Consider the following 22,940-nt stretch of genomic DNA (forward strand, 5'->3'; position numbering starts at 1 on the left):
ACCCTATTAATATCAGCAGGCCTGGATCTCACTGCAGGATTGGTGCCTTGCTCAGGACTCTGGAGTGGATATCCCCTGAACATTGCATACCACCTGATGCAGAAAGATATACATATCTATTTTCCAGATGTAAGAAAGGACTATGTGAGACATTTCTCAAGTGTTACCAAATTAATATAGTTGGGCTGAATAATTACTTGGAGCTCAAATCCATGCCAGTGAGAACTTTGGCCCAAGCGAGAAGTGCACAGAGTTGTATGTATTTTTTTAATTGCTATCTGTAAATTTGCCAAGTTTACAAAGCTGAATGAATTGGAAATGGCAACTGGCATAGGAGCAGGCTCCCCACTTGCTCAGCTTATTTTGCTAAAAGAAAAAACCACTACCTGTACTTTCAATATGCTCATTTTAATTAACTTCAAACATTGCATTAGAACGGGCAATCTCCCTGCTAGCAGCTGGAAAAAAGCTGCCTATTAATCAAGTAGAGACCAAAAGTACTTTACAAGCAGGGATTTTTTTTTTTTACAAAGAATATTTAATTTTACTTTTTCCTTTAAAATTGGGTTTTATCATATTAATCTTGCAACCTTTAGAATAACTATAAATGGAAATTTGATCGTAAAGCAAGGGAAGGAAAATGTTCAGAGAACATTTAAGAAAAAAAAAAACATTTGGCCACTGGGGGCCACTGTGTTTCCTTGCCAGCTAACTGGTTCTGTCAGTGATGGAACAATCGTAACTGTAAGGGCCTGATCCTGCCCCTATCAAGTCAGTGGTACAAGTCACAGTGACTTCAGTGGTGCAGGATAAAATCCTAAGGGAGATGCTTAATTTTAACAGAAATTTTTCTTGTTGTGTAAGATTTTAATATATCGTTATGACTAATGCAGCAAAAATGTTTGCAATTTCATTCTGTTTCTGTGCATAGTTAATGAGAATAATTGCATACTAAGGGTTGGTCCTGCAACCATATAGCACATGAGTAATTTTGGGGCCTGGTTTGACTTCCAGATTAGTCAATAGCAACTGTATTTACTTCCATGGGAGCAGGATCAGACCCTTAGGCACCAAACTTGCAAAGAATCGGGGAACGCAGAGTTGGCTTAAAGCCATCTTGTCATCTCCCTTCCCCAATCTCTGCAGTACATGCTGCGCTGAGAAGCTGGGAATCTGACCACGTGTTTTGGAGCATCTGCATAGAAAACTAGTCCCTCTAAGTCCTCTTCTGCTCAGCCCACAATGCCTCCATGCCAGAACTGCTCACACAGGAGCTATGCTGTCATTGGATGGGGTACCCTTGTCATGCACTCACTCTATCACCCTGTAAGGAAGGCACAGAGTAGAGGCTAGGACTACCATTCACTATTGGTTCATTCTCTAGTGGTAATTCTGCTGATTTAGACACTCATCCTACTTAGAGCAGCTAATTTCCTGGCTCTGTGCCACCTCCTCTACCCCAGCGTAGCTTCATAGAGCTCCATGGGTGCAGTGATGCTTCTGGGGGTTTTCAGAAAGCGGAAGTAGACCCGGAGTGCCAGCCCCCAACTTCTGTGGGTGTTTGGAGCCCTTCCACGCCCTCTTACTCTCATTTAACCCTCCTTTGTGATGTAGAACAGAAGGCTTCAAAACCCCACAGATGGAGAGGAGTCAGTGCTGTGTGACCTTCTCCTGGGAGCCCCCAATGCACTATTTCACTAATACTGCACAGCTCGGTATGTTTGGGGCATGGCTAAGTGGAGCAGACCACTAACAAAGAATACTCTAAACATTTCCTTTGGTGTTTCAAAGCCCTTTCTGGATCAATAGATTATACAATATTATAAAAACTAACACAAGCGTATGGGTAAAATGTTCAAAAGCATGTAAGTGACTTAAAAGCCTATGGGCCATTTTTAAAGGTGTTTAAGCACCTAACTAGCTCAAAGAGTATGTAGAAAAACCTGTGTTCGCGAGACTCAGACAGCGAGGCTGTCTCACTGCTGTGTAGACTTCCGGGCTCGGGCTGGAGCCTGAGCTCTAGGACCTCCCACCTCACAGGGTCCTAGATCCTGGGCTCCAGGCAAGCCCAGAAGTATACAAAGCAATGACATAGCCCCGTAAGCCTGAGTCAGCTGGCATGGGCCAGCCTCAAGTGTCCAGTTGCTATGTAGACATACCCTATGTGGGTAAGCTGCTTTTGAAAATGGCACTTAGGACCCTAAGTCTCCTTGGAAGTCAATGGGGCTTAGGCTCCTACGGGCCATATTTTTAAAGCGATTAGGCACTTAACTCCCATTGACATCAATTAGTTAGATGTTAAAAAGGTATTTAAGTGCCTGACCCGAAGTCACTCATTTTTGAAAATGGGACTTAGGCTCCAAAGTCACTTTGGCATCATTGTAGTATGTTTTCATGAAGGCCGGCATCCTGGTGACATAAAATGGATGGCATCATTTCCTTGGATTTCTGTCTCCCATCTACTCTTCTTTATTTATTCCATTATGAAATGTGTAGGGGTCAGGTTACTCCTTGTTATAAAACAAGCTGAAAGTTTAGCTATATTAATTTCAAGTTACCCTGATATCATTTACAAGTGTCCAGTCTCTCCTGAATAGAATAATAGATCTGGTTATGCAAAATTGATGCATTTAGTCCATGAGGAGAAACCAGCAGTTGTCAGAATACAAAGAAAGGATTGTTCTAGGTTGATATGACAAATAAGTGAACAGCCTTTGATAAAACTAAATTATGCTAGAGCTCATCAAAAATCAAAAGTTTTGCGTTTTGTTTCTTTCAGGAGAGATTAAATAATGCCAGGAAGAAAGAGATTTTTAAAAACAACAAAACAAAGTTCCACTTAAATATTTTTATTTCCCCCCTACAAGTTGCAAGTATGGCGTAGAAAGAAAGTACCTATAATCAGCATCTCAACTAATCAGATCACTCAGTTAATTGCCATGTTAGAAGGAGATGTTGCCTCTTGCATCTTAATAACAAACCATTCCTTTGTTTAGGTGGGAAAACTAACTTTTTGTTAAACATAGTTGTTTGGGTGGTTTTTAATTAAAAATATGTGGGTGATTTAATCTGAAAAGACATTTGTTGAGTATTAATGTATTAAACTACACAGCATTTCTAGTTGGAGCCAGAGAACGACTTGTCTTCGCCTTGCAATCCTTGGTGTCACTTGAACTGCTCATGTGACAACCCTCTAATATGAAAAGAGACAATAGGCATTGTTGGGTGCACATATTAATAAATAAAAGAGACACAGTGTGAGCAAACAAAGGCTGCTTCCTGGAACGTTGTGTCACAAGATTCCCAGGGTCAAATCCTGTTCTCTTTTCTCACATGAGAAGCCCCACTGAAATCAAAGGTCCTGATTCTCCTCTGTTTTACAGCAGTATAATTCCACTGGGTCAGATTCTTATCTTGTTTACACTGGCCTGCTGATTTCAGAGTTATTCCCAAGTTTGCCCCTGTGTATCTGAAAACTGGGCTTTCTGGCAGTGTTTGAGTAAGACAAGCAAGATTTGGTTCCCATTATGAATATCTGCAGGGTTGTAATCAGATTGCAAAATCAGCAGGAGTTCACAGGAGTTGCACTCAAATGTTAATTTTCCAACATAATAAATTTTTGGCAATGTCTAATTTCTTCTAAATAGGCGTCTTGTTCTTTTCACTGGAGATAGAACAAGGATACATACAAGGATTGGGCCCCAACTCTGAAAGCGAGGGAAGGAAAGAGAACGACTTTCAAGGTCTGTGTTCTTCATTACAGTGTAATGTAGTTCTCCGTCCTTTCCAGAACTGGTTGGTCCGGAACAGGGCTGGGTGAAATGCTGTGGTGACACTAGCCAGCAAAAACTCTACTAATTAGATGAAATATGAGAACACCAGAGGCCTCAAACAATCCCTTTTATATTCATTCCCCCCAAGTTCTGCCTCTTTTCTACCTGAAAGGCAGATATCCCCTGTGATTTGCCTCCAAATTCAGACCCATGTTACACCATTATAACAGTGTGTTGCTTTTTCTCTCACACATGCACAGCCTGCTCTTACCACTTAGGCACAGATTACAATCATGACTAGTGGTGACTTGACAACTAAACATAATAGACCATCATACATATTGGCACAAATGGGATGGTCCTCTTAGAAAGGATATCTGAGATTTGTGCAACTGACTAGTTATGGCTGGCTTCTAAAAATACCAACATTTGCTTTCTGGACAGCTCCCAGTTAGATTTGTCTCCCTCCTATAATGTTTTGCAAACCACTCTGCAAGAAGTAACTGCAAAAGTCTCTAGTTATGTACCTTTCCAATGGTAAAGGCTGCTATATAAACCATTAGGATATGCATAAAATAGTGAAAACAGTAAGTAAGATTAGAAAATGGGCATTTTTCAACAATTAAATCTCCACTGAAAAAGTTTAAACAACTTTCCTATTATTGTGCTGATAAAAACCACCATATACACTGTTGAGGTTGCAAAACTCTTCATTATCATTCCTTTCCTTCCCCTGCTTGTTTTTATATGCTCTTAATGTTACAAAATATTTCCTTTGCTGAAATTTTCCATGCTTGCTCTCCACTTAAAGATTAGTATTTTAGGAAAACTTGAACAAAATCTCATCATCCATTTTTTTTCACGTTACAGCAGAGTGAATCTAATCCTTTTCTTGGCTGAATTTCTAGCCCACCCTTTTTTAAAATAGGGTGATGAGAAAAAACAACGGAAGCTTGAAAGTTGGCATGGACATAGCCCTTATTGAAGAGTATGTAACTCACTTAGTATGGAAAAAATGGTTTCAGTTTAACAAAGTTGGAACTAGTGTTGAGCAAATGGCACATAGAACTACATTGTGCCCGTGTCTTATTCAACCAGTTGCAGTAATGGAGAATAAGACACTTCCCATGCATCCCACTCTTGCCCCCTGCCACATACACACCACCTTGCTGGGTCTTGAATCCCCTGAACGAGCTTTGACCAGAGTGTTGAAAACACCTAGGCCATTTTATAAATGTATGTAATGGCTTCAGAAAACTGTACTCAAATGTAGATTTCTGATTGGCTATTGATGGCATCCTTTTTAGGTCAATGCCCATTCAGACTGTTTTTTTTCTTTTGTGATCTCAATATAATAGCAATACGATATTTCAACTGGTGCATTTCTAGGGGATTATTGTACTTGCTGGATGGTTAAACATCATCCGAGGCGTGCAATAATTGCCCCAAAATGCACTGCCTATTGTATTTTAGTGTTTAAATAGAACAGGGGATCTAATGAGGATAAGCTTGTTTGAAGAAAGGTATTCTTAGTTGTAGTGAAAGTGCATAAACAATAGCATGTATGTGGAGCCAAAGGTGTTAAAATACAATTAATTTTACCTGAATCCTTTCAAAAGTTTTATGTTTGCACCAGCCAATCACAAAATCATAGCTATTAGACATGGAAAATCCTGTTAGATGCTCTAGCCCATCCCAGTGCAGGATCACTTACAGTCATTTCTTATGTAGAACTTCCTTATAGAGCAGACTTTAGTAACTGGAAATGACTACAAACACCTATGTTAATCTGAGGCCATTCACATTTGATATCACCACAGGTGAATTCTTTTCTAACAAGACATCAGCCCTTTCACTGCTGCTGTGTTGATTGGGTGGGGAAGAAACAGGAACTGAAATGTAGAGCAGCAGTGTTGTGTTTAGAGCAGCATGTTCGTGTAAATTGGACAAGTCAGTTTTTGTTGTTGTTTTAGGCAGTATGTTTGAGTCTGCTGGCTTTTACATAAATGATTGCTTTGCTTAGCCTTAAATCAAGCTTGGTTTGTGGTGTCTGACGTAGGTGGTATAAACAATCCAAATTAATATAGTTGTAACCTCTGTGCAAAATGAAGTATGTTTTCTTCCTTTTTCTCCCAGTGATTTTGAGGGTTAGAGGACTAGTCTCTGAATTTCATAGTGGCTTTCATCTGACGATCCCAAGTGCTTTAGGCCATGTTTTCTTTGCATGCTAACCATGAATTAAGCAGTCATGGTTTAATCAGTGTGCGGCAGCCTAACCTACTGCAGCAAGGCCACATTTTGCTGTCAATCCCCATGTCTGCACTGGGGCCATAGCTGGTGTGATATGCAGTAAGATATCTGGGTACACATCCTGAGATTCATAGCACCATAACTCACTGTGTAGCTCTCTGCTTGCATTATCAGAATATCTGTTCACTCTGGGATTGAGAAAAGAATGACCTAGGGCAGGGAAATTCATCCTGGGCAAGACCATAGCTTGCTATTACTTGCAGAAGATAAGGATCCTGCTTTCCCTAACAACTGACAATGGCTTCTTTTTAGAGAGGCAGTTTCTTTTTTGTGCCTGCGCAGAAGCTGCTGCCAGCAAATAGTGGTGGGCAATGGTAGCAGATGTTTCAAAGGCTACTTTTGATCTGGAGAAGGGAGATGCAGTGACTTATAAGCAAAAGTACAACAAAAGACTGGGACCATGAGGAGATGCTGCTTCTCCTAGAAAATCTCCCATGTGTAGACAGCTGCTTCTGGACCAGGACCACAAATATGCATTAGTGGGACTGCATTATGATGGAAACGCGGGATGACCAGCAGTGGGACTAGAATTTTTGAGGGGGGGTTGGGGGGACCCACATTCTTGGAACTGTCAATAGCTTGCCCTGGCCCTTGAGCAGCAGACCCACCAGATGAGAGAAATCTATTTTTACTTCTTCCAGTAATGGACCAAAATAAGACAAGCAATAAACCCGCTTCTGCCCTAGGAGGTGCCTTAACATACTGGGGTATTTTCTTGGTAGTGAAATAAGAACAGAAATGTTGGCACACTCAGCCAGAATTTTGGCAGAGTAGTGCTTTTGTATATATAGAAAATCAGTTAATTTGGGGAGCGTTTCATTCCTGGATTTAGCTTTACCGACGTTATGCTATAGAATGCCATTTAGGTTTACTGAATGGGATATCTACTTCAAGTGATTAAACATTTTAGTGTGTCGTGGTAGGATGTGATTCAAGGGCTGGAAGCCTTTTTTTGTAACCACTGAAATGTCAGAGGGTCTGGATAATTTCCTTCCAGAAAGATGTAGCTCTGTGTGTTATCCAATTAAATGTAGTCCGTATTCAACCATCAGTACAATTTAATGGAGACACTGTATGGTATGGCATCTTTTGCTTAAACTAGGGTTACCATATTTCCACAAGCAAAAAGAGGACACGGGGGGGGGGAGGAGCCCCTCTCTAGCCCCGCCCCTGCCCTGCCCCACCCCATCCACTCCCTCCCACTTCCCACCCCCTGACTGCCCCCCTCAGAACCCCCAACCCCCCCATTCCTTGTCCCCTGACTGCCCCCTCCTGGGACCCCTGCCACTAACTGCCCCCTAGGACCCCACCCCTTATCTAAGCCGCCCTGCTTCTTGTCCCCTGACTGCCCCCTCCTGAGAACCCCCCACCCTAACTGCCCCCCTAGGACCCTACCTATCCCCTGACTGCTCCGACCCTTATCCACACCCCCACCCCACATTCACACCCCTGCCCCCAGACAGACCCCCGGGACTCCCATGCCCTATCCAACTGATCCCCGCCCCCTGACAGGACCCCCCGAACTCCCGACGCATCCAACCCCCTCTGTTCTCTGCCTGCGTCGACCACTCTCCACACCCCTGCTCCCCTGACAGCCCCCCCAGAACCTCTGACCTGTCTAACCCCCCCTGCTCCCTGTCCCTGACTGTCCAAACCCCTCTCCACACCCCTGCCCCCCTGCCAGCCCCCCCCAAACTCCCAACCCATCCAACCCCCCCCCCCGGTCCCCTGACCAGGGGCGGCTTTAAAGAGCCCAGGAATCAGGCTGCGCTCTGACCGGAGCTCCGGCCAGGGTTGTGGGGCTTGGGGCTGGGCCGGAGGTGCTCGGCCGGAACTGGGGCTGCTGCCCTAGAGCCCGAGCCGGGCCGGGCTGGAGCTGCTGGGACCAGGGGTGCTCGGCCGGTGCCGCTCAGCCGGGGCCGGGCTGGCGTGCTCGGCCAGAACTGGGGCCGCCACTTTGGGGCCCAGGCCAGGCTGGAGCTGCTGGGGATGGGGGCGCTTGGCCAGCGCCGCTCAGCCAGAGCCAGGCTGGTGCACTCGGCCGGAACCGGAGCCGGTGTCCTGGGGCCGAAGCTGAGCCGGGCCGGAGCCGCTGGGGCCAGGGCCAGAGCCACTGAGGCCACCAGGCGCCGCTCGGCCCGGGCCGGAGGGAGCCGCTCAGCCAGGGCCACACCTCCCCAGAGCTCTCCTCCTCGCATCGCCCCAGCCCCAGCTTACCTGCTGCTGCCTCCTGCCTGCCCCTGCTTTTTTTCAGACTTCCTGCGAAGATATGATTCCCGGGAAGCAGGTGAGGGGGAGGAGCAGGTGGGCGGAGCGTTCAGGGGAGGGGAGGAGGGGGAAGACAGCTGCGGGGCCAAACGGTGTGGTAAGGCTGCAGGGGCTGCAGGGGATGGGGGGAGCCGGGAAGGGGATTTGGCTGCCGAGCGGTGCTTGGCCGCAGCTTTTCTGTCCATAAATAGCCGACTGGGGGAAAATCCCAGACATTTTTAGATTTTTAAAAATCCCTCCCGGACGGCTATTTATAGACCGAAAAGCCGGACATATGGTAGCCCTACTTAAACTGTTCTTTGGTCTTGATTACTTTAAAATGTATTTTTAAGAAACTAAAAGTTCTTTGAAGAAAGGGAGTGTTGATGAGGCGAAGGTTGAGGGCACAGGTTAAGAAGAGCAAGGAATTGCGTTGCTCTTTCTATAAATTAGAGAAGGGGACAAAACCAGTTTGACAAGTTCCACATACCCCCATGTGTGGAGGTATCTGCCCTACATACGGGTAAGGCACATTTTTAAAGTTCTTACATCAGTTACACAACCAGCATCTCTGGATACTTCTTAGTCCAAATAAGCCCTGAAAGAGATTAGCACAAGTGGATATTTTGTGGTTCAGTGAAGGCTTCTGTCTGTCTCAAAGGCTGCTCCTTCTCTGTGGTGTAATCTCTCCAATACTTGCCTGCACCTTTTATGTTGTTTCTGACTCTGGGGATAATGCGGGCCACAATTGTGTCTGTCAACAGCTGGAAGAAACATCCAAAACTCGCTTATGAAATGTGCATAAAGGGATAAAAGCTATTTGGACCATTGACATTTTAGAATTTGTTACACAGTGTCTGTGTTGTACTTTATGAGCTGAGTCCTTCTGGAGGCTCAGCAAAAGAGCTCTATTACACTAATGCACCTTACTCTGAGCATGCTCAGCTACCCTAAAACTAAAGTCCAAGCACTGTTGCTGAAAAGTGTGGCCTTCCTGTGCCTTGTTGTTGACTTAGTATCACAGGAGCCAAGAAGTCCCATCATGCTATTTTGCAACAACCACTTTCTTTCCTTCTCAGGACAGTCCTCCCACCCCCTTGGAGCTTGCCAAGTTTTGTTTTCAATTCAAGGGCCCCCACAGATTAATTAAATTCAAAACTGTGACCATGCTTTTGTGATGATAGTAACACCATATACTTTCTCCCATGAGATCACAGCACTCTTAAAATGATTGTTGTGGCAGGGAAAGCATTAGGATCTTATAAGGTTCCTTCCCCAGGGATGTCCCTCTGAGGCTATTAAATTTTTAAAAGCTGCTCTGACCATTAGGTTAAGGTCTATCTAAGAGACCAGTAAGAGTTGCTGTATAAGTCTTCTATAAAGGTTGCTTTTCCTGTAGTCTCTTTACACAAGAAGGGTAAAAAGAGACAATGTAAAGGCACAATGGGATCTTGAGAGAGCATCAATCACTGTTCCTGACCAATAGTTGTAGCTTTACGATTAAGATATTTGGGAAGGTTTTTCCTGATACTCTTTTTTTAAAATGGTTCATGTGAATTCACTGTATAGGGGTGTGTCTACATGGTGCACTAGTCTGCAACAGAGGGGTGTAAGTTCTAGCATGTCATGCATTAATGGGCCTGTGTGGACCCTGCTGGCACATACTACAAAGGAGCCCTATTGTATGTTAATATAGCATTGTTTGAAATGGGCCTACATTAACATGCACTACAGACATTTTTAGTGTGCACCAGCAGGCTCTGCACAAACTAGTTAGTGCACGATATACTAGTGTGCACTAGAATTTATACCCCTCTGGTGCGCACTAACATACTGTGTAGACAAGCCCTAAGTGCTGTGTGCCTTTTTTTTGTATTCCGCTTGCCTTTACACAAACATACTTAGACTTCTATACAGTTTTTATATGGCTGATTTTATCTGAGAAGCCTTATACTAAACTGCCCCCAGTTACCAGTCACACTTTGCTTTACATCTGCATCTTCACTGAGTGAATTCATGCTTAATGTGGCAGTTCAATAGTTTGGATCAACAACCTCTGCAGTCTGAGAAACAAAGAGACTTTTAAGGTTTTACCAACAGTCCAGCCTGCTGCCGTAGGTTAATCTGTAATAAAATTCAGTTTCAGTCTCAAATCCCTATATAAAAAGGAAAAAGCACATGCTCTGCAGGTTTTTCTGCTTCACCAGTCAAACCTGAGTCAAAGGAGCATGCTGCCTTTTCTGCCCTTGTAGTGTTCAGTGTCCCTGGGTAGCATCAGTCAAAAGTATACCAGGATGTCAGAATATACTTCAACACATGAGAAAAACAGACCACGACATCCCTATGATGGCAGCCTTACCACCTGGTTCCAGCACCCTCAAGGAAAGACCAAGCAGAGCCTTAAATAAAATGTAAAGAATTTCAAGCAAGTGTTGAGTAGAAACAGCACTAGCAGAAGTCCCTGTACTGGAAGTCCAAACTCTCACGCCAAGGATATTGTAAAATGATTATATTTTACAGGTCCTGTACAGGATGCTTGAATCCTACGTTATTAGACTGATGTGTGTACATTGTTCAAGGAAGTGGAAACTCATTGCAGCAAAAATATTAGAAATTTTTTTACAGCAAAATCAACTACTTATACAGCCTACCTGAGATCTTGGATAGGAACAGGGGAAGTAATATACAGCTGGATCTTTCAAATGAGAAAATATAACCCCTAGAAAATCAAAAAGAAACAAAATGGGAAAAGTCCTGGTGGCTCACCTCAATGGTTACTTTCAGCTGGTGTGATACAATAGTTTCCAAACAGTTAGCAACGCATGTGGAACTTCTGGCTGTCATGTAAATGAGTGTGTGACCACTGCCGTCATGGCCCACACACTGGGATTAAGCCAAGGACCTCTAGAGCTAAAAGCACAAACTGCTACAGATTGAGCTGAACAGCCAGTGGGGGCTGTAACAGATTCATGCTCTAGATGGAGCAGGTAATGGAGAAGAACTAGGAAAACACACTCACTTGTGGATTACAAATGGAAATTATTTATTTTCATCCAATTAAAAATGTGAACCCAAAACTCAGGGCTTGCGAAGACCCACAAGCCATAACAAACAACAAAAGCTGGCATGAACCCCACAAGCCAAAACTCCTGATTTTTACTGTTTCACGATATGTACTATCCACACACCAATGTCCTCCGCAAACAGCTCACCCCTGTCAATAAACTGTTGGTTGCCAATCAGCTTTATTATTGAAACAGGCATGTTGTAAATGAAAAATAATAAAGAGAACGCTAGCCTTAAGATCCAGGTTTGCAGAGCAACAGAAGCTGGGAACACTGAACAGCACTCTTACTACAGTGATTTGGAAAATTTTGGGATTATCTGTTGCCTGATACCTTGTGAGGTCATTTATACCAGTGCAAAGTGGGTGTAAAATACGGTAATACCATTCTTCTTGGTAGCCGTTCACACCCACGTTGCATTCCTTTAGTACTGGTGTAAATAGACCAACAGAGGAGATGTCTATACTACAGCAGGTACAGTGGTGCAGCTGCACTGCTGCAGTTGCACTGCTGTAGCGCTTCTGGTGAAGATGCTCTAAGCCAATGGGAGAGAGCATGCTTGTTGGCTTAACTCCTGTCTCCATGAGAGATGGTAGCTATGTCGGCGGGAGAAGCTCTCCCACAACATAGCCCTGTCCACACCGGCATTTAGATCAGTGTAATTTATGTCACTCCAGGGTGTGGATTATTCACATCCCTGAGCAATGTAAATTATATGGAAGTAATTTGTAGTGTAGACATAGCCAGAGAAACTGACCACTTGTGTTACTCCCTAGCAATCCACTTCTGTCTCAACCAGGATAACTGTTGATGAGCAGAGGCAGCTGTGTTCAGCCCTTCTTAGGTGACAGGTTATTTGAGGAGGAGATAAAGAATTACATTTTTACAATCTGTCTTTCCTCTTAGTAATTACTGCCATAATTAACGTCTCTCAGATGGCTGACTATCTTTTGTGTGGGTGCAAGCAGATAGCTAAACCCCGAAATGTCAAGAATTACCCCTTTAATTTTGACCTTAATTATTTGTGTCTGCAAAACTGTGAGTGTGTAAAGACAAACTGCCTTTAAATCAGGCCTAAAGGAAGCCAAGTGGAATGGAATACAGAAAAATATCAAGTTAACTTTTAACCCCCAAAAGTATAACCAAAATTTCAATAAGTGTCAGAAAACAGAAATGGGAACTTTTTATTCTTTGCACAAGATACTTCACTTCTGGTTTTATATAATGGGCAGCACATCCAATATGTTTTTTATGTGAATATAAGGATTTTGAACAATTTTCCAGTCTAGCTTTTTTTAACGCTTTGCATAATTTAAAAATGTTCTTTAATATATTTTTTTTTTAGCTTGCATGCTCTGAAAGAATAAAGTCAGAGCTATGTGATTGAGTATCCTGACTAGAGGAATAGCTGCAGGCAACTAGCATCAAGGCAGTTTGTGTGGGAACATTTGAAAAAACAGTTCATGTCAAAGACTAGTTATGTTTTGGGATACATTGGGAAAACCAAGAAAACCAATTTAAAAAAAAAAAAAAAGGTAATACATCTCATACACCCCTTTTATATTAACTAAAACAAAATAAAGAGATTTGTGCCAAATTCCTTTTGCCTGAGGTACAAGTAGTTCTTTAAGGTCAGTATTGCAAAAAATAAATATTTGGTCTCCTTAAATTAATTAAGTGATGTTTCCTGCTGAACATTCACACGAAGATTCTAAAGACCTGGCATTAATGAAGTGAGTTTGACATGCGTCCAAAGCACTCCGCACTTTTACTCAGGAATATTTAGTTAAATATTCCTTTTTTATTTATTTATTGTAAAATAAACTCACCAGTAGCAGGACATGCAACTATTTGTTCAAGCTCCAAGAAAAACCAAATCAAACTGTACAAAATACATGCTGAAAAGCAGGGCTCAAAACTTTGGAAAGATTGGTGGGGCAGATTTGAGAACAGATTAATTTATCCTCAGCTAATTACTCCACAGGGGTCAGTTGAGCTGCCACCTCTGCTAACAGTCAAGACATATCACAATGGATCAGTCTGTCCATTTGATAAACTCATTCACTAAAATAAGTTGATTTCTGGCACTGGTTGTAGATTAAAAATCAGCCAGTCACTAGGGCTGCTGTAAAGTCTCTCTGATCAGTTTCCCCCTCTTCTAGTCTGATTTAATATTTTCAATCTGCTTTACACCCAATGTTTGTGATTCTGTGTGGTTTGAGAAGGGGTCTGGGTGTCAGGACCTGTAAATTCTAATCCCAGCTCTGCCAGGATTCATTGTGCAATTCTGGGAAGTTATTTAACCCATCTGTAAAATTGGGATGATGCCTACATACTTTAGGGGGATATTGTGAAGTTTAATAAACTAGCTTGTAAAGTGAAAGATGCTATACTATATATAGTGCAAATGATATAAAAGTCATGTCCTTCATGGAATATAGATTCTTGAAGAAAGAGTTGTCCGGGCAAACAAATATTTAGACCTCGATCTACATTTTATGAGGTATCATTCAGTAACAAATCAGTAACTTAATGATTTTTTTTCTTTCAGTGCATAAGGAGATTTGAAGCAGAAATGAAAATTCTACAGAAACAGTTTGAAGCTCAAGTAAGTTTCAATTTTTTTCAGTCTACCCTATTCACTTATAGATAGACATGAACAAAAATGTTCATCCTATTAAGGCCTCAAATCTGCAAGCATGTAGGTATGTGAGTAATTTTACTTGCATGAATAATCCCACTGAAGTCAGTGTCTGCCATGACTTTAAGATTGTCTACCCTGAAAAGTGTTGCCAATATAGCTATACCAGCAAAATCCTCTAATGGAGACACAGTTATATTGGTATAAAAGTATTTATACCCGTATAGCTTATTCCAGTTCAGTGAGTGAAATAAGTTATACTGGCAAAAGCACTTTTTTTTTTTTTTTTGCTACTATAACTGCATCTATTATTCCAGGACGTTTTTACCACCTAGCTTTTTATCAAGGTAACTACTAGATCTTTTGTTATAAGAGGACATTCAGTTTTTGGGTTCATGGCAATGTGACCAGTGGACACCTTTGACTTCTAAATTTAAGAAAACAAACTAAGTTCAAAACTGAGTAAATCTGTTTAAGATTTGTGTCATTGCTTGCTGTATTGGTGTGAGCAGTGAGCTGCTTTTTGCCCAGTAATATAAAATAAAAATAGAAAGTAAACATGTTCCTTACTGTGAGCAAAAAGACATTGCTCGTCCAGTTCCAGGGAGAAGAAAATCCATTGGAGGGTTGTTAGTAGTGATTATAGGAGATTTAGGAAAGAGGTACAGGAAAATGTACATTCATAGTAGGGGCACCTCTACAAGTGCACAACCAGAGTGTGTGTGTGTGTGTGTGTATATATATATGAGAGAGGATATATTTGTGCATGATTACCTGCCTCGTGGGCAGGTGGTACAGGCAACTCATGGCCCTCAGAGACAGAGCACCTCAGTCAGAGAGGTTCAACTTGATGAGCAAAGGGAGACAGAGGTACAGAGAAGAGACTTTCAGGGGCATAGTGTAGCGATACCACCTCCTGTCTGACAGCCCCAGTGCTGCTAAGGAGAATGAAAGTCTCATAGCAGGAAATCATCAAGGTGGAGAAGAGGGAAATGATCCCATAGTTGGAACTCACCTTCCAGATGATGTCGTGGTATCCTCTCGCACTGAGGATATTCTTCTGGAGGCAGGGACCCCAGCTATTAGCAAGAAATAGTAGGCAGGGATTCAATTATTAGAAATATAGATAGTTGGGTTTGTGATGACCAGGAAAACCACAGGGTGAATTTCCTGTTAGGTGCAAAGGTAGCAGATCTAATGAGACATTTAGATAGCCTGATAGGTAGTGCTGGGGAGGTGCAAGTGGTCATGGTACATGTAGGTACCAATGACACAAGAAAATGTAGGAAATAAGTCCTGGGGGTCAAATTTAGGTTGCTAGGTAAGAGATTAAAGTCCAGGACCTTCATGGTAGCACTCTCTGAAATGCTTTCAGTTCCATGTGTGGGGCCATTAAGATAGGCAGAACTGCCAGGTCTCATTGCTTGAAGGAGACGATGGTATAGGCAGAAGGGATGTAGCTTTATTAGGAACTGAGAACCTTTTGGGGAAGAAGTTGCCTATACAGGAGGATGGGCTCCACCTAAACCAAAGTGGGACCAGGCTGCTGGCAGGTACAATTAGAAAGGCTATAAAGGATTTTTTTTTTTTTTAATTCAGAGCTGTGGGACAGATGACAAGTGCCGAGGAGCACATGATTCAGGCGGACACAGATCTTAGGGATGAATTTATTAAAGGGAAAACACTCTATATGCTACTAAAAATGAGAGGAAAGAGGTCGGAGTTAGTGAGGAACAGTCAAATGAAAGAGTCCTGTTTAGATATAATACATGAAGGCAAGCAACTGAATATTGACAAAATATACCAATGCTAGAAGTCTAAATACTAAGATGGGTGAACTAGAGTGCCTGGCATTAAATGAGGATTTTGACATAACAGGCATCGTGGAAACTTGGTTGAATGATGATAGTCCATGAGACACAGTTATTCTGGGTATAAATTATAGAGGGAGGACAGAGCATGTCACGCTAGTGGAGGAGTGGCACTATATATAAAAAGAAAGCATAGAATCAAATAAGGTAAAAATCTTAAATGAAACAAACTGCATCATAGAATCTCACTCTATTTGAAATTCCATCCTTGAATAATAAGAGTGTATATATAGGAATATATTACAGACTACCTGACCAGGATGGTGACAGTGATTGTGAAATGCTAAGAGAGGTTAGAGAGGCTACAAAAGCAGAAAGCGCAATCAATAATGAGTGATTTCCACAATACCCATATTGACTGGGTAAATGTCCCCTCAAGGCATGATGCAGAGATAAAATTTCTAGACACCACTAATGACTGGTTCTTGAAATCGCTAGTCCTGGGGGCTGACAAGAGGCAATTCTTGATTTAATCCTAAAGAGAACACAGGATCTAGTCCAAGAGGTAACTATAGCTGAACCACTAGGTAATAACGACCATCATGTAATTAAATTTAGCATCTGTGTTTGTGGGGGATAGTATCAAAAATAATCCACCCTGGTAACAGGCAACTTTAAAAAGGGGAACTACACAAAAATGAGGATGCTTATTAGATGGAAACCAAAAGGAGCTGTCACAAGGTTTAAATGCCTGCAGTCAGAATCAGGGCCGGCTCCAGGCACCAGCTTGCCAAGCAGGTTCTTGGGGCGGCCACTCTGGAGAGGGGCGGCACGTCCAGCAATTCGGCGGCAATTCGGCGGACGGTCCCTCACTCCCACTTGGAGTGAAGGACCTTCCGCCGAATTGCCGCCGCAGATGGCGACTTTTTTTTTTTTTTTTTCCGCTTGGGGCGGCAAAAACCCTGGAGCCGGCCCTGGTGAGAATGGGGACTATTTAAAAACATCATAATAAAACCTCATACTAAATGTATACCCCAAATCAGAAAAGACATTAAGAGGATCAAAAGAATGCCATCATGGCTAAAAAGCAGAGCAATGGAGGCCATTAGAGGCAAAAAAGCATCCTCTACAATTTGGAAGTCAAATCCTGGTGAGGATAATTGGAGAGGACATGCATGCTGCCAGGTTAATTGTAAAAGTATAATAAGGCAGGCCAATAAAGAATTTGAGAAGCAACTTGCTAAAGATGCAAAAACTAACAGTAAATTGCTTAAGTACACCAAAACCAGGAAGCCTGCCAAACAGGTAGTGGGGCCACTAGATGACAAAGGTGCTAAGGGAGCACTCAAGAAAGGTTCTCTGCAATGGCCTTGCCTAAGTGAATTCCTTGCATCGGTCTGTACTGCAGAGAATGTGGGGCTGATCCCATATCAGAGCTATTCTTTTTGGGTGACAAATCTGAAGGAGCAGAGGATGGAAGAGGATAAAGTAGGGGCCAGATCAGATGATAAACATTCACATAAAAAAGAATCTGATACATCAGAAAAGGGCAGACAAATAAACAGTGACAAGTTTTTAAAGTGCTTGTACACAATGCTAGAAGTCTAAATAATAAGATGGGTGAACTAGAGTGCCTTGTGATGAAGGAGGATACTGATATAATAGGCATCACAGAAACCTGGTGGACTGAGAGCAATCAATGGGACACAATCATTCTGGGGTATAAAATATATCGGAAGGACAGAACAGGTTGTGCAGGGGGGGGAGTGGCACTATATGTGAAAGAAAATGTACAATCAAATGAAGTAAAAATCTTAAGCAAATCTGCATGTTCCATAGAATCTCTATGGATAGAAATTTCATGCTCTAATAAGAATATAACATTAGGGATCTATTATCGACCACCTGACCAGGACGGTGATAGTGATGATGAAATGCTAAGGGAATTTAGAGAGGCTATCAAAATAAAGAACTCAATAATAGTGGGGGATTTCAATTATCCCCATATTGACTGGGAACATTTCATTTCAGGACGAAATGCAGAGATAAAATTTCTCGATACTTTAAATGACTGCTTCATGGAGCAGCTGGTACGGGAACCCACAAGGAGAGAGGCAACTCTAGATTTAGTCCTGAGTGGAGCGCAGGAGCTGGTTCAAGAGGTAACTATAGCAGGACCGCTTGGAAATAGTAACCATAATACAATAGCGTTCAACATCCCTGTGGTGGGAAGAACATCTCAACCACCCAACACTGTGGCATTTAATTTCAAAAGGGGGAACTATGCAAAAATGAGGGGGTTAGTTAAACAGAAGTTAAAAGGTACAGTGACTAAAGTGAAATCCCTGCAAGCTGCATGGGCGCTTTTTAAAGACACCATAATAGAGGCCCAACTTCAATGTATACCCCAAATTAAGAAACACAGTAAAAGAACTAAAAAAGAGCCACCGTGGCTTAACAGCCATGTAAAAGAAGCAGTGAGAGATAAAAAGACTTCCTTTAAAAAGTGGAAGTCAAATTCTAGTGAGGCAAATAGAAAGGAGCATAAACGCTGCCAAATTAAGTGCAAGAATGTAATAAGAAAAGCCAAAGAGGAGTTTGAAGAACGGCTAGCCAAAAACTCCAAAGGTAATAACAAAATGTTTTTTAAGTACATCAGAAGCAGGAAGCCTGCTAAACAACCAGTGGGGCCCCTTGATGATTGAGATACAAAAGGAGCGCTTGAAGACGATAAAGTCATTGCGGAGAAACTAAATGGATTCTTTGCTTCAGTCTTCACGGCTGAGGATGTTAGGGAGATTCCCAAACCTGAGCTGGCTTTTGTAGGTGACAAATCTGAGGAACTGTCACGGATTGAAGTGTCATGAGAGGAGGTTTTGGAATTAATTGATAAACTTAACATTAACAAGTCACCGGGACCAGATGGAATTCACCCAAGAGTTCTGAAAGAACTCAAATGTGAAGTTGCGGAACTGTTAACTAAGGTTTGTAACCTGTCCTTTAAATCGGCTTCTGTACCCAATGACTGGAAGTTAGCTAATATAATGCCAATATTTAAAAAGGGCTCTAGAGGTGATCCCGGCAATTACAGACCAGTAAGTCTAACGTCTGTACCGGGTAAATTAGCCGAAACAATAGTTAAGAATAAAATTGTCCGACACATAGAAAAACAAACTGTTGAGCAATAGTCAACATGGTTTCTGTAAAGGGAAATCGTGTCTTATTAATCTATTAGAATTCTTTGAAGGGGTCAACAAACATGTGGACAAGGGGGATCCAGTGGACATAGTGTACTGATTTCCAGAAAGCCTTTGACAAGGTCCCTCACCAAAGGCTCTTATGTAAATTAAGCTGCCATGGGATAAAAGGGAAGGTCCTTTCATGGATTGAGAACTGGTTAAAAGACAGGGAACAAAGGGTAGGAATAAATGGTAAATTCTCAGAATGGAGAGGGGTAACTAGTGGTGTTCCCCAAGGGTCAGTCCTCGGACCGATCTTATTCATAAATGAGCTGGAGAAAGGGATAAACAGTGAGATGGCAAAGTTTGCAGATGATACTAAACTGCTAAAGATAGTTAAGTCCAAAGCAGACTGTGAAGAACTTCAAAAAGATCTCACAAAACTAAGTGATTGGGCAACAAAATGGCAAATGAAATTTCATAGATTCATAGATTCATAGATTATAGGGCTGGAAGGGACCTCGAGAGGTCATCGAGTCCAGTCCCCTGCCCGCATGGCAGGACCAAATACTGTCTAGACCATCCCTGATAGACATTTATCTAACCTACTCTTAAATATCTCCAGAGACGGAGATTCCACAACCTCCCTAGGCAATTTGTTCCAGTGTTTAACCACCCTGACAGTTAGGAACTTTTTCCTAATGTCCAACCTAGACCTCCCTTGCTGCAGTTTAAACCCATTGTTTCTGGTTCTATCCTTAGAGGCTAAGGTGAACAAGTTCTCTCCCTCCTCCTTATGACACCCTTTTAGATACCTGAAAACTGCTATCATGTCCCCTCTCAGTCTTCTCTTTTCCAAACTAAACAAACCCAGTTCTTTCAGCCTTCCTTCATAGGTCATGTTCTCAAGACCTTTAATCATTCTTGTTGCTCTTCTTTCCAATTTCTCCACATCTTTTTTAAAATGCGGCGCCCAGAACTGGACACAATACTCCAGCTGAGGCCTAACGAGAGCAGAGTAGAGCGGAAGAATGACTTCTCGTGTCTTGCTCACAACACACCTGTTAATGCATCCCAGAATCATGTTTGCTTTTTTTGCAACAGCATCACACTGTTGACTCATATTTAGCTTGTGGTCCACTATAACCCCTAGATCCCTTTCTGCCGTACTCCTTCCTAGACAGTCTTTTCCCATTCTGTATGTGTGAAATTGATTTTTCCTTCCTAAGTGGAGCACTTTGCATTTGTCTTTGTTAAACTTCATCCTGTTTACCTCAGCCCATTTCTCCAATTTGTCCAGATCATTTTGAATTATGACCCTGTCCTCCAAAGTAGTTGCAATCCCTCCCAGTTTGGTATCATCCGCAAACTTAATAAGCGTACTTTCTATGCCAATATCTAAGTCGTTGATGAAGATATTGAACAGAGCCGGTCCCAAAACAGACCCCTGCGGAACCCCACTCGTTACGCCTTTCCAGCAGGATTGGGAACCATTAATAACAACTCTCTGAGTACGGTTATCCAGCCAGTTATGCACCCACCTTATAGTAGCCCCATCTAATTTGTATTTGCCTAGTTTATCGATAAGAATATCATGCGAGACCGTATCAAATGCCTTACTAAAGTCTAGGTATACCACATCCACCGCTTCACCCTTATCCACAAGGCTCGTTATCCTATCAAAGAAAGCTATCAGATTGGTTTGACATGATTTGTTCTTCACAAATCCATGCTGGCTGTTCCCTATCACCTTACCACCTTCCAAGTGTTTGCAGATGATTTCCTTAATTACTTGCTCCATTATCTTCCCTGGCACAGAAGTTAAACTAACTGGTCTGTAGTTACCTGGGTCGTTTTTATTTCCCTTTTTATAGATGGGCACTATATTTGCCCTTTTTCAGTCTTCTGGAATCTCTCCCGTCTCCCATGACTTTCCAAAGATAATAGCTAGAGGCTCAGATACCTCCTCTATTAGCTCCTTGAGTATTCTAGGATGCATTTCATCAGGCCCGGGTGACTTGCAGGCATCTAACTTTTCTAAGTGATTTTTAACTTGTTCTTTTTTTATTTTATCCGCTAAACCTACCCCCTTCCCATTAGCATTCACTATGTTAGGCATTCCTTCAGACTTCTCGGTGAAGACCGAAACAAAGAAGTCATTAAGCATCTCTGCCATTTCCAAGTTTCCTGTTACTGTTTCTCCCTCTTCACTAAGCAGTGGGCCTACCCTGTCTTTGGTCTTCCTCTTGCTTCTAATGTATTGATAAAAAGTCTTCTTGTTTCCTTTTATTCCCGTAGCTAGTTTGAGCTCATTTTGTGCTTTTGCCTTTCTAATCTTGCCCCTGCATTCCTGTGTTGTTTGCCTATATTCATCCTTTGTAATCTGTCCTAGTTTCCATTTTTTATATGACTCCTTTTTATTTTTTAGATCGTGCAAGATCTCGTGGTTAAGCCAAGGTGGTCTTTTGCCACATTTTCTATCTTTCCTAACCAGCGGAATTGCTTGCTTTTGGGCCCTTAATAGTGTCCCTTTGAAAAACTGCCAACTCTCCTCAGTTGTTTTTCCCCTCAGTCTTGATTCCCATGGGACCTTACCTATCAGCTCTCTGAGCTTCCCAAAATCTGCCTTCCTGAAATCCATTGTCTCTATTTTGCTGTTCTCCCTTCTACCCTTCCTTAGAATTGCAAACTCTATGATTTCATGATCACTTTCACCCAGGCTGCCTTCTACTTTCACATTCTCAACGAGTTCCTCCCTATTTGTTAAAATCAAGTCTAGAACAGCTTCCCCCCAGTAGCTTTTTCAACCTTCTGAAATAAAAAGTGGTCTCCAATGCAGTCCAAGAATTTGTTGGATAGTCTGTGCCCCGCTGTGTTATTTTCCCAACATATATCCGGATAGTTGAAGTCCCCCATCACCACCAAATCTTGGGCTTTGGATGATTTTGTTAGTTGCTTGAAAAAAGCCTCATCCACCTCTTCCACCTGGTTAGGTGGCCTGTAGTAGACTCCTAGCATGACATCTCCCTTGTTTTTTGCCCCTTTAAGCCTAACCCAGAGACTCTCAACACTTCCGTCTCCTATGTCCATCTCTACCTCAGTCCAAGTGTGTACATTTTTAATATATAAGGCAACACCTCCTCCCTTTTTCCCCTGTCTATCCTTCCTGAGCAAGCTGTACCCATCCACACCAACATTCCAATCATGTGTATTATCCCACCAAGTTTCAGTGATGCCAACAATGTCATAGTTGTATTTATTTATTAGCACTTCCAGTTCTTCCTGTTTATTCCCCATACTTCTCGCATTTGTATATAGGCATCTAAGATACTGGTTTGATCTTTCCTCCCAGTTTTGTCCTGACTCTCCTTTCTCTCTGCCAATATAGCCCACACTCCCTCTCGTTTCCGACCCATCTCCCCGGTCTCCATGTTCCCCACTTACCTGTGGGCTTTGCTCACCTGTCCCCGTCGAACCTAGTTTAAAGCCCTCCTCACTAGGTTAGCCAGTCTGTGTCCGAATAGGGTCTTTCCTCTCCTCGAAAGGTGAACGCCATCTCTGCCTAGCAGTCCTTCCTCGAATAGCATCCCATGGTCTAAGAAGCCAAAGCCCTCCTGGCGACACCATCTTCGCAGCCAGGCATTCACCTCCATGATGCATCTGTCTCTGCCCGGGCCCCTACCTTTGACAGGAAGAATTGAAGAGAATACCACCTGCGCTCCAAACTCCTTCACCCGTACTCCCAGAGCCCTGTAGTCACTCTTGATCCGCTCAGTGTCACACCGCGCAGTATCATTTGTGCCCACATGGATGAGTAGCATGGGGTAGTAGTCAGAGGGCTGGATAATCCTCGACAATGCCTCCATAACGTCTCGGATACGGGCCCCCGGCAGGCAGCATACCTCCCGAGATGA

Source organism: Trachemys scripta, chromosome 6 (genome assembly GCF_013100865.1).
Source record: "Trachemys scripta elegans isolate TJP31775 chromosome 6, CAS_Tse_1.0, whole genome shotgun sequence".
Taxonomy (NCBI): Eukaryota; Metazoa; Chordata; order Testudines; family Emydidae; genus Trachemys; species Trachemys scripta.